We start from the raw sequence: 13,309 nt of genomic DNA on the forward strand, positions 1-13,309 counted from the left end.
TGCTATCACTTATTGTCAAGACAATAGATTGTTTTAGAAGATAAGGAAGATGGGAGAGGAGAGAAAGATAAATGCATGTTATTGTATTAACAGATAACCAAAAATGTCATGTGTGCCCTCCTTTCTCCTGCGTTATTCATAACATCTTAATATCTCTTTAGAGCCTCACATAGTCATCAGCTGACCTAAATGATTTTTGATAGAAATGTGACTATGCTTGCTTAAGAATATATTGGTTTTAACCTCTGTCTTCTCTTTGCCAGAAGTAAATTTCTCAAAGTTCTCTTCTTCCAGGCCCACAAAGTCCCTTGCTCTCCTCAGCCAGTCACTCCGATTGTCCTTAGCATCAATCTTCCCTTCAGTAGATATAGCTCCTCCTGCAAGAACAGATACACTTACCTCAGCTGCCGCCTAGCCCTGGAGGTACAGAAAGTCCTTAATCATACTTTTTATCTGTAAATTTGTTTAAAATAGCCTAGCTATCATAGCATGTCTGAAGCTTCACTTCTGGCTCTACTTAGAAATATTTCAGCCTTGATAGTTTGGGGCAGTTCAGCAGCCAATCAAAACTTAAGCTTTATCAGCATTCACAGCTAGCTGTCCTTGTCTTGCATCCAGACTTCACCTAGCAGGTGTCTTATTAGCATATGCAAGAGACAGAGCTCTATGCAAATTTTCACCTTCTTTCTTTTTTATCTAGTATGCGAGCAGGTGAAGCCCTCATGTACAGGATTAAAGATTCCTTTGTAAATTCCTTAAAGAGATTGACCTATTTGCTAGGCAGTACCTTCTCTGGAATGAGTACTTCACATTTCTTCCCAGAGCATTTGTCAATTTTGTATGGAAAAATTACACCAGAGACAGAGAAAGTACAAGTGGAAGCTTAACAGAAAAGACCAGTACCAAAATCTTTTTCTCTGAAGAGCTTCCAGTTTTATGTTAAGTATGCAGTAGAACAGGAATTAGAACCCACCGTTACTGATCATGATGATTGGACCATAATTCCTTTGCCGCTACCTGAATGTTTTGAATGAGACTTGATGATCATATTTCAAGAATATGCTTGCAATTTTGAATACAGACAGAACCTGTTCCTTGCAAGCCAGCAGGGGTGCCAAAGTCCCAGCACCCCCTCTATGAGACTCCTCCTATCCATCTCCTCAGCCTTCCATCCACAGGTAGACAGTGTCTTCCCTGCTGAAGGTCTGCCTTTTGCAGACCCCATTCCTGAGCACCTGAAGTTTTTTCAGTAACTTTCAGATAGATGCACCATCAGCTCTGTTAACATAGTAGTGTTGAGGAATACCTTACAGCACAAGGGCTATGTTCGTGCAGGACCAGTAAACTTTGGCACAGCATCATAAAAATGCTGTGATAGAGCTTCTCAACCCTAGGCAGTAAAGCCATGTCACTTACCAGGTCAGGAAATTGCTGCACTGCATTTCATTGCACCCCAGGTAGACATTCCCTAACTTGCTCTATATGTTTCATAATAAGACAAACAACCTCACTTGGACTTTGTAAATTCCATTAAGTACTTGGCAGGAAAGTGCTGTAGAAACTTTGATACTGAGTGATATGCAGCAGCAGATGGAAGTGAGATGTCTTGAAGAATTATGACCCACTCCTCAGAATCTATGAAGCCTCATTCTTGACAGGGGCCATAAGCAGGACATACTTCTACATGCAATGCTGAGGTAGTCCATGTTTACATGAACACACAAACAGTGGTGTTTACTGTGAACTGAAATTCTAAATTTTTCAAGTTTTTCCCTGAGCTTGTTTTCACACTGAAATGTCCAAGTCTAGTAGGAGGATGTTAGCTTCTGGGACAGGTCATGTATGATGGTAATTAATTTCATGTAGCTGGCTGCTACATGAAAACCAGTATTTCCCATTTCAGTGACTATTTTGTTCTGGTAAATCCAGCCCTTGGATATCAAGTGAGCTAATAAATGACTTTTAAAAGCTGAACTCAGATATTTGACAGCTGGGGGGGGGGGGGTGAAAAGCAGAATTATGAGTAAAACCTCATAAGATCTGATAAGACATAAGGTTTATCTGGAAGGAACTTCCTTATTTTTTTCCTAATTACTATATTGTTGGTCTGCTTACAGATGATAAGGTAGTAAATACTGCCAAGAGCCCTACAAAATCCCAATGGCATTCAGATTGCAACTGGTAATCATGTAATCACACTAAATGTTGTAGTGTTGTATTTACAGATGTCATTTTCTTAACATAAAATACAGCGGAAAAAGAGAAAATATTATCTGAAGTAAACTGACCACCTCACATTATACCTTTTGTGAAATAAGAAAACCAATTCTTAATTCACCAAATATTACTATCTATTTATAAATTATCACTGTACTCTTGGTAATCCAGAATCCTCAAATAGATAGTTAGCTTTAACTCAGAACATTTTTGTAGTGAAATGAGGCAGCCAGGTGCCACTAATTGCCAGGTAGTGAGCATGAGCTTGCGTTAAGCCCACCTGTGCCTGACTAGGGCGGGCCCCTACTGCGCATGAGCAGGACTGGGGGGCCAATTAAAAGTGGGCTTCCAAACACAGGCTCAATTTATGCTTGAACTCACAACATCAGCATTGCTTGGCTTTGTACTGCTCCTATAAGCACCTCAGTAAACTGATTGCACCCCTGGAGCTTTGTCTCAGCACCGCACTAACTTGGTTGCGCCACTAGAGCTCATCACCCATAGGGTGAGGCTCGAGTGGCACAGCCGGCTAGCGTGCGGTACTTATACAGCTAAACCCGAGCAATGCTGAGGCAGTGGGTTCGATGATGAGCCTCACCCTATGCGGTGCTGAGACAAAGCTCCAGGGGCGCAATCAGGTTAGTGCGGCGCTCATAGAAGCAGTACAAAGCCAAGCAACGCCAATGTTGTGAGTTCAAGCGTAAACTGAGCCTGTGTTTGGAAGCTCACCTTTTATTGGCCTCCCCCAGTCCTGCTCATGCGCAGTAGGAGCTCACCCTAATCAGGCACAGGTGGGCTTAACACAAGCTCATGCTCACTACCTGGCAATTAGTGGCACCTGGTTGCCTCATTTCACTATACATTTTCATCTTTAGCATTACCTTAATGCTTTTGCAAATCATTAATTTTTTAATGAGAGCAGGATAATGCTACATGGTTTTGCAGTTATTCAAATGTCATGCACTATGTGACTAACATTTAACCAGAATAGCCCTCTCTACTATTATTACATTTTCACACTGCGTAAAAATCTGTAATACAGTGTATCACATACCATACAGCTCTAAAACATACTTGCACAGAACAACTTTTGCAGCCTAGATCCCTTGAAATAGTTTATATCAGATGTGCTCGTTGAATCTGAACAAAGCATCATAATAGCAATGCTGAACCTGTGAAATGAAGATATGCAAAAAGAACTGTTCTGACATGGTGCTAGCACAATTACAAGCATCACAACACAGACAGATAGAAGGTGGCAAGTTGAAAAAAAAACAACTTTTTTTTTCTCCAGAGGAATAAAAATTTTTTTTTCTCTTCCTGGATATGTTAAAATCCTTTTTGGAAAATGGGGTAAGATGAAACCTTTTTTGATTTATCAATAAAGAACAACCTCCCTTGAAGGGAGAACAAGCCAAAAGAATAAATCATTCTATTACTGTTTTAAGTAAACCCAACTGAAGATCTTGGAGATGCTTAAGATTTAAAGAGAAGAGAAGAGAAGAGAAGAGAAGAGAGAAGAGAAGAGAAGAGAAGAGAAGAGAAGAGAAGAGAAGAGAAGAGAAGAGAAGAGAAGAGAAGAGAGAAAGAGAAGAGAAGAGAAGAGAAGAGAAGAGAAGAGAAGAGAAGAGAAGAGAAGAGAAGAAGAGAAAGAGAAGAGAAGAGAAGAGAAGAGAAGAGAAGAGAAGAGAAGAGAAGAGAAGAAGAGAAGAGAAGAGAAGAATGAGAAGAGAAGAGAAGAGAAGAGAAGAGAAGAGAAGAGAAGAGAAGAGAAGAGAAAGAGAAGAGAATAGAAGAGAAGAGAAGAGAAGAGAGAAGAGAAGAGAAGAGAGAGAGAGAAGAGAAGAGAAGAGAAGAAGAGAAGAAGAGTTCTCAAATTTAATGCAATTCTGTGTGCTCACAATGCCTTTGTGTTTTGGCAAGGACTTCTTATTTTCACACCAGCTTTGTGTGGCTAGGTGAAGATAAAGTACAGTCCTGGCACAGATCTTCCAGTTCCTGCTACAGTTGTTTTCTTCTCCAACAAAGGAAGATCTGCGGTATGTGTTCCTGCAGCAGCTCAGGCAGGAAGTAGCTGAGTGACTACAGAACATTTGGTCTGATGAGCCTGCTCATTTTGATGTATGAATAAAATCAAACGTGTCAGGGCTGAGATTAAAAGCTCCTACTTACCATTCCTTTTCATATTGGATACTAAATGTTACAATGCTGGCAAACTCTTGTTCCTTTCCTCAAGAAGACCAACATAAGGCCCAAGCTGTCCTCATTCTCATCTGTGCATAAGTTTCCATCAGCAGTGAGAATAAGATTTGACATAATGAAAATTTTGATGAGAAATCTCTATTTCAGCATGATAAGAAGGGATTGCCAGAGGCTGTGTCATGTAGTCGGGGCTCTTAGACACATTATTTTATTGTATTCCTCAATTTTTCTGTTGTATTTGAATTATGCAACTACTCCATAGAAACTGAAAGAACTTTTTCTCAACATATAGCAGTGATGAATCAGGCACAACTATATTTTTCTCATGGCAAATGCTGTTTATAAAAAACCCATTGCTGTATTAAAATACAAGGGTATGTAAACGTTCCTTTCCCCATCTTTCATATATATTCATCCTACTTACTGCTCATGCCTATTCTACAGCTCTGGTGCTGGAGCCATAAATATTCTTCAGTAGGGACTGAATATCGTAGACCACAGCATAATATACAGCAATTCTATGCAAGCAAAGACTGATGGCATTTTTTTATTTAGTTTGTCAGCAAATTCAATAAACCATGTAGTCAGGGAGACACTTAAATTGTTAAAAATAATTGAAATAAAGTTTGGTTAATAAATATAATTTAAATATTTAAAATATTTTCCAAGAGGAGTTATATAACACCACTTCCAACACAAAAAGATTTAACAGGACAAATTTTAAAAGAAAAAAAAAATCCCTGAATTTATATTGTCCACTAGGTTACAGTAACTGTATTAAAATACTCCCTTGCTCACATATTTCTGTTAAGGGTGTGTGGCAAGTCTAGTGAGCAATAGTCAGCTTCTACAAAAAAAAAAAGATTTAACGCATGCTCAGTACCTCACAGAACAGGATCAAACTTCAGGGTCTAGTTCGCTCATTTTTGTGTGCTTTCAGGGTAGCTTCTAAAAATTTTTAGAAGGTGGTTGGTTTTTTTCTCATGACTATCAATTTGGCTTTCTTACACAGGTTCAGCACAATGCTTTCTGAATTGCCACTTTAAAATATGCAAAACAGTTTTCTTTTAATCATGAATCATCATGAAACTTTTGCATGACAATATGCTGATTTTCAGAATACTTTTCTCTAGCTTTAGGATTTACCTGCTTTGTGATTAAAGAAACAATCTACATGACTGGCAAATGCCAGGAGCTTCCACTTTGTATGCACAGTCACAGCTACTCAGCAATCAGGCACAGTAATACACCACATTTTTTTCCTCACTCTGTTAACACATTCCACAAGGGAAGTGAGACTTCATATTTGTGTTTTACACAGAAGGAAACTGTGGAACGGTGAGAGCTGCCCAGGCCACCATCCTGGAGTGTGCATCACAGGAGAGTAGATCACACTGCTTTAAAAAGCACTATCGGCACCCAGTCTGGATCCACACATCTCATGGCATATGTGTAGACCAGAAATGCGGGTTCCTCACAATATTCCTCCCATGGTGAGGGATTTCCATAACAAGTAATGTTCACATGATTCCCAGAGTACTATAAGAACTTGACAATATTATATCCAGGCTTGTAGGCTAGAGCAGCCCAGTAACAGTTTATTTTTAGACTACACAGAGGGGTTATGTTTAAGATATTTATTTTGGAAAAGTGTTTCCTATCCTTCAGATAGGTCACTTTCTGGATGCCTTCAATGATAATTTTTTAGCTGTAAGAGCCAAATGTCCATCAATTCAATAGAGACGTGTCTCTGGCAAACAGTGTCAGCCACAGCAGAATTCCTATCAATACAGGGCAGCCTTTTCTATCCACTTTTTTGTCCTCCAGTGTATGCATGTTACCTGATACAGAGTTCATAGCCCAGAAATATAAATCAAGGAAGACAGTGGGAATTCTAAGACAGGATGAGGTATTTTGGGTGAACACTTCTTCCTCACTTAAGGGTGATGAGCAGTCTGGGAACTTCATCTAGAACAGTTTTAGACAATTCAAACAAATGCATCCTCCAGGCTATTGTAACTTCTGCCAGGAACTGATTCATCCATGGCAGGCTTCTGACTGGGTGGTGAAACCGTGATGGAAAAGGTATTCTCACAAAACACGTTTTTTCCCAGGTTTGCTCTTCTCCCTTTCCTTTTTGCAAAAGTACATGAATTTCTGGAACATCTAAAGATCAAAACTCTTAACAGAATTGGACAGGGGTCTTCAGACTTTTTTTTTTTTTCTCCTGTAAGAAAAAAAGTGTCACTTTCTTAAATGAAAGACATTCCTGAAATAGGCGTATCATTACAGGTAAATGCTAAGACAAGTAGAAACCTTGCTCAGCAGTTTGATGGTATGGAAAACAACTCTGAAAATTTCAAAAATTTGTTTTCATTTCATTAACATTCCCATATCCACTTTTGGAGTTTATCTATTGGCAAACTACTAAGAAAGCATGTACACAAAATAATGTCTTGTTCAAAGTAAAGCTGAACACAGATTTTATCGAATTAAGAAATCTATCCCTTTCATATCTGTTTTTCATCTTCTATCATAATATCTCTTCTTCCCATATCATTTCATCCTTTTTGTAAACCACAGGACATGTGAATTAAATGCAAAGAGAGACTTAAAAGATAAAAGATGTATAAGTTCCTAAGCACAAAATTCCACATTTAAATACAGATTTTTCAAATCTCAAATTACATGTGTAAGACTATTTGCATTAATATATATGTGTAGCTAGACATTCTTTTTGCAACATATAGTGTATGGATGATTACCTAGAAGAGAATCAAAGAGTGAACTAGCACAAATCATAATTTAAAACTTTTCCTCTAATTATGTAAACTTTTGTTACTCCTGATGTAAAAATCTTGTTATCCTTGATGCCAAAGAAACAGAATAAGCAGAATAAAACCTGTACACATAATATAATGCTCATATCTTTTGTCATTATGAGGGTAATGATTTATTTGAAACACAAAATAATTTTTGAATCAAAGAAAACCAATATGGTTTGCTTTTAATATTATAAGGTACATGACCCCAAAGCAATAATCATATTTTCCATTTTTATAGAGCTTTTCATCCTGATTCTTTAATTGTGGGATGTGTAATTAGTTGGTAGTTATCTTGCTATATGCACAATGAGACTGTATGTTTTATGAGGAAAAAAATTTCTCTTTTCTAATAATTACTGTAATGGGATTCTCTCTTATTACAAGGAAGTTTTAAGTCATCTCCAGCATTCAAGAACTTAAAAACACTTAATGAAGATTGGTTATTATTATATTTCCATTACTCATAATGGAACTTAAGCCTGAAGAATCAATTTTCTGAAACTTTCAGGGATTTGACTCTGTCTAAAGAGTCTTGGATCAGAGCACATTCACATACAGATGTGTCCAGGCACATGCAACATATGCACATGCCAAAGGATGTTCTGCATTCTGCTGGGCAAGTATGTGGAAGTAACTGCTCTGCAAATATCCCACTTTCACAGCCCAATGGGATCCAGCTTGTACAAAGTACCATCCTGCAAGTTATAACTTTTTCTGAACCTCCTTTAGACCTCTGACAAATTTCAAAAGTAGCAGCCACCGAGGAGCAAGGAGAGGTAGAGGAACAAGGTGATGGCCTCTCTATGGACTTTGTCAGTTTTCCTTGCAGTGTGTCAACTCCTACCTGTCCTGAGCTGAGTAGATACTGGAAAAAACAGTTAAGAAGATGTAGGTGATATCATAAAGCTTGTAGTTATTCAGACCATCAATACACTCAGCAGCTGTAGTGACACACAAATCTTCACTGCTTTGCTTACTGGGAAAGCAGATATTTAGGAGAGCTTAGACCTTCCATAAAGAGCCTTTTGGAGACAATGAGCCCACAGTAGAATCCAAGCAGGCTGTTCCTCCTACTGAAGAAAAAACTTATTTACACAAACTTGTAACAACAGCACCACCAGTGTACACTCTGCCATTTAGGAAAAAAAAAAAGACAGAGGACGTTCTTCAGTCATTCCTCAGGCTCTGGGAAAGCAAAACTAGTGACAGAAGTTTCTCTGTCAAATGATTAATAGAAAGAATGGCCAGCATGGCATGAGCACATGCCGTGCCATCCACATGGATGTCTTTTTACTAAGTACTATCATAGTTGACTTGTAAAATTTAGGTTACCTGGATACTTCTAGCACTCTCGGCATAGTGGTACTACCCTTCTTTTACTAAACTTATATAGCTAGGGTTAGATGTTTAAACACACGGAGATCTAGCCATTAAAACTGCAGAGTCTTTAAGTGAAGTTGTCCAAAATATTTTCTCGTATAGTGAGCACTTCCTGAACAACAGTTGTTCTATGAATGCTAATTAAGAGCGGACAGAATTTACACTGTATTTTCAGTCATGTAAGGAAATTAAATAAATTATTTTTTAAATGATATTGCTGATAATGAGTGGAAATTTCCATATAAAGTAATGACAATCTACACTTGTGAAGCTCATATTCAAAAAGAATACATCACATTATGAGAAAGTTACTAATTCCCCATTAAAAACTCAGAATAATATATTCCTGTTTTGAAGAAAAAATATACAAAATTTTGGAAACTTCTTCAGCAATGGAGATTTCATATTTACTCTTACATACCTATATATGCCTTTAAATCTGAATAATCTATGGATTGATTTATCCCAAAATACAAAATAGTTTTAGAGCTTTTCAACATGAACTCTGACTCTTCTGGATTTTATAATTTTTAATCAGAGTCTGATTCTGTCTTCTGCCACTTTCAGAAGGATCATGGGCCTAATAATATAATTTTCAAAATTCTCACTGGAAAGTGAATGTCAGTATATTAATTGTTCATCACCTCTTTAAAAAAAGAAAAATTACTATTCTGTCACAGCAATAATGATCTGGTCCCAAGCCATCAGGATCCTTTAAACCACCAGTAATATCATGCCTTGAAAGAAACCATGCCCCTGGTGGCAATGTAGCCACCAGAAGGTTACTGAATTGCTGTGAAATTACACAAGTGCTCAGCGGTGGTTTCCCTTGTGCAAAGTCTTACTCAAAGCGCTCTAAGGTGGCACAAGATAACAGCCCTCATGAACGTGCAGGCAAGACACTTTGTTAGGGATACAAAAGGAACACTTGTGGAGAGAGGATATAAACTGGATAACTGACCTCATCCTAGCTGGAAGGATAGATGTCTGTGATTTTGTGATTCTGTTTCTTGGCAGAGGAACCATGGGGCTGGGTTTATCCTTTTTTTCTGAAGGAAAACCCCATGAGATAAGAAAGGGAAAATGGTCCTACTATGGTACAGACATCTATATTCACAAATGTAAATCTTCATGCCTCACACCCCACGATCTGTATTGTCTTGTAAAAATTTAAGACATTCCTAACCATTTAAGGCAGATCTAATGACATGGTGATTTCATGAACTATTCTACATGGACATCTTTTATCTTTTGTGATCTTAAAATAACACTTTTAAACGAAAGGACTCTTCTTTCTTCCTCTCATGAAGATGAAGGTAATCTGCTCAGAAATGGAAATATTGGTTTACATGCACATTTCTCTGTTTCTGTTTAGCTAGGAAACAGCTAAACATGCTTTTTCCTCACCATGGCTATGGGGGAGATAAAAGATGTTTGTGTTGTTAGGATATTATTTTCTAGTTATGCAGAGACTACAAATGGCAAAGTTCATCCAAGTGTATTTTGAAATTTGCTGTTTATGGATGCCACAGAAATCATGTGGCCATCTAGCTAAATCATGAAAGCAAAGTGATTGCAACAGCCAAGTCAAGTTTTAAAAAATGTTCTCATTTTACATTTTGAGCAAGGAAGGCTAACAGCTCTGTAGTGATCACTGAAAGATCACCATATCCAGGGCAAATATCATGACCTACACATACTCACAAGATGGTCAACAAGTACAAAGCTTCCAGAATGGCCTGTGTGCTTCTTTCTATTGCAGTGATGTAAACAACAGTAAGAGGTCTAAACATAGGGATGAAGGTGATGAAGCAGTATTCAAACAGGGACAATTCATCCACCCCTGAAATGCTAATAGAAACAGAGCAAATCCTGTGATGGGGACCATGTGATGTGATGACTCGCAGATTAGCTAAGCAGTCATTTCCCCACCCCACTCCATTCCCAACCCATACTACATTGCATCCATTCCTGATCACATACCCCACCCTTCTGTAAAAGGAATTAAAGTGCCATAGTATTGAAAAGTTCTACACATGATTCTAGCAGACATTTCTAAAATCCTTCTCTCCCTTTTCCTTACCTTGCCACGCATTCTCTCTTACACTTCAAGGAGGCCAAGAAGTAACTGGAAGGAAATGCATCATCTTAGGACACAAAATTGTGTGGGTTTTTTCACTTTCCCAGTAATCAGATACTGCTATAGTATTTTTAAAAGTTATTTATCTCCAGTTTCTCATGTAAAAATTGTGTATTCATTGCCATAGACAAAACATCTTAGGATGCTGGCTTCTTACACTTCCTAGACCATCTCTTTCACACCCATGTGTATTAATGCAACCCCTCACAAAACAATTACCGAAACAAAGAATTTCCAGAATTTTGGTAGAAAGCTAGAAGAAAACAGCTAGAGAGCTTGGGAAGGTAGTTCTACACTCCCTGCAGAAAGGGGAATACTCCTAAAATGTGTCTAAAAACCAGCCTAGCATTTGCCTGGTTAGAACAAAAGAAAGCACAGTTTTTCAGATGTTTGTGGGTGAAAATTATGTCTTTGATATAGTTTCAATCTCATGTGCCAAGGCAGCAAGGTAATTAAATGTGTAAATGACATCATGTCTCCCTCAGCACATTTTCAGTTCAAAAACTGCAGACAAAATCAGGGGGCATCTCTTCAAAACTGATCTGACAGGCTGAAGTAGAAGTATTTGTAAACAAACTTTTTTCGTTTTCCTTTCCTTTCCTTTTCCTTTCTTTTCCTTTCTCTTTCCCTTTCCTTTTCTTCCTTTCCCTTTTCCTTTTCCTTTCCTTTCCTCTTCCTTTCCTTTCCTTTCCTTTCCTTTCCTTTTCCTTTCCTTTCCTTTCCTTTCCTTTCCTTTCCTTTCCTTTCCTTTCCTTCCTTTCCTTTCCTTTCTTTCCTTTCCTTTCCTTTCCTTTCCTTCCTTTCCTTTCCTTTCCTTCTTCCTTTCCTTTCCTTTCCTTTCCTTTCCCTTTCCTTTTCCTTTCCTTTTCCCTTTCCTTTCCTTTCCTTTCCTTTTCCCTTTCCTTTCCTTTCCTTTCCCTTTCCTTTCCTTTCCTTTCCTTTCCTTTCCTTTCCTTTCCTTTCCTTTCCTTTCCTTTCCTTTCCTTTCCTTTCCTTTCCTTTCCTTTCCTTTCCTCTTTCCTTTCTTTCCTTTCCTTTCCCTTTTCCTTTCCTTTCCTTTCCTTTCCTTTCCTTTCCTTTCCTTTCTTTCCTTTCCTTTCCTTTTCCTTTCCTTCCTTTCCTTTCCTTTCCTTTCCTTTCCTTTCCTTTCCTTTCCTTTCCTTTTCCTTTCCCTTTCCCTTTCCCTTTCCCTTTCCCTTTCCCTTTCCTTTCCTTTGTTTTCCTTTGTTTTCCTTTGTTTTCCTTTCCTTTATTTTCTTTTGTTTTCCCCTTCTTTTTGCATCTTAAGCATACTTCATCAGCTTTTTGACTAAAGAATGAATACGCGTGCCACTTCACCAAACTGCACCACAGATAAAGAGCTCTCTTAGAGCAACTGACCTTTCCTGGCAGCCAGAGGATGAGGAGTTGTATAGGTCTCCCATACCTGCAGGGTTAATTTGATTTTGTACACAAGCCTGCATTGCAGAATGATACAAAATGAAGGACAAAATGAAATTATGGTTTGTCTCACTAGCCAGAATTTGGACCTTACTAGATATAAATCAATACTTAGCTTTATAGTTTTTACAGCAATCTTTCTCTTTGTATACTGGTCTTTGACATAAAAGCCAGTAAATTTGGGCTGGCTTTTTGTATAAATTTTTAAGGGTTTTGGTTGGTGCTCTCTCACAGTACAAACTGCTCTGAAGATACATATGAATATCAAACACACCAATATATATATTTTTGTTGTAGCCTTTGTAAATATTTGAGGCTAAGAAGTATCATCAAGAAGTATCAAGTGGCCACAGCAACCCCATGCAGCGCTACAGGCTGGGGACAGAGTGGTTGGAGAGCAGCCAGACAGAGAGGGACCTGGGAGTCTGGATTGACAGGAAGCTGAACATGAGCCAACAGTGTGCCCAGGTAGTCAAGAAGGCCAATGGCATCGTGGCCTGTATCAGGAACAGCGTGGCCAGCAGGTCCAAGGAAGTGGTTCTGCCCCTGTACTCAGCCCTGGTGAGGGCCACACCTCGAGTCCTGTGTCCAGTTCTGGGCCTCTCAGTTGAGGAAGGATATCGAGGTCCTGGAGCAGGTCCAAAGGAGGGCAACCAGGGCTGGTGAAGGGCACTCAAGCACAGATCCTATGAAGAGGAGGCTGAGGGACCTGGGCTCTTCAGCCTGGAGAAGAGGAGGCTCAGAGGAGACCACATCACTCTCTACAACTACCTGAAAGGAGGTTGTAGCCAGGTGGGGGTTGGTCTCTTTTTCCCAGGCAACTATCAGCAAGACAAGTGGGCACAGTCTTAAGTTGTGCCAGGGAGGTTTAGGTTGGATATTAGAAAAAAATTCTTTACCCGAGGAGGTTGATCAGGCATTGGAATGGGCTGCCCCGGGAAGTAGTGGATTCTCCATCCCTGGAGATATTTAAAAATAGACTGGATGTGGCACTCAGTGCCATGGTCTGGTAACTGCAGCGGTAGTGGAATCAAGGGTTTGACTTGATCTCTGAGGTCCCCTTCCAACCCAGCCAATTCTATGATTCTACGAAATGCTTAGCCGT

The 13,309-nt window shown here is 38.9% G+C and overlaps 1 long non-coding RNA gene across 1 annotated transcript in view; it reads right to left on the reverse strand.

Moving 5' to 3' along the window:
• LOC139790364 (uncharacterized) overlaps positions 1–13,309 on the reverse strand; it is a 52,657-nt gene that overhangs the window by 27,567 nt on the left and 11,781 nt on the right. The window contains exon 2 of the long non-coding RNA XR_011723467.1: positions 10,708–10,752. This is a non-coding gene — a long non-coding RNA (uncharacterized lncRNA). The remainder of the gene's footprint in view (positions 1–10,707; positions 10,753–13,309) is intronic.

Source organism: Heliangelus exortis, chromosome Z (assembly GCF_036169615.1).
Source record: "Heliangelus exortis chromosome Z, bHelExo1.hap1, whole genome shotgun sequence".
Taxonomy (NCBI): Eukaryota; Metazoa; Chordata; class Aves; order Apodiformes; family Trochilidae; genus Heliangelus; species Heliangelus exortis.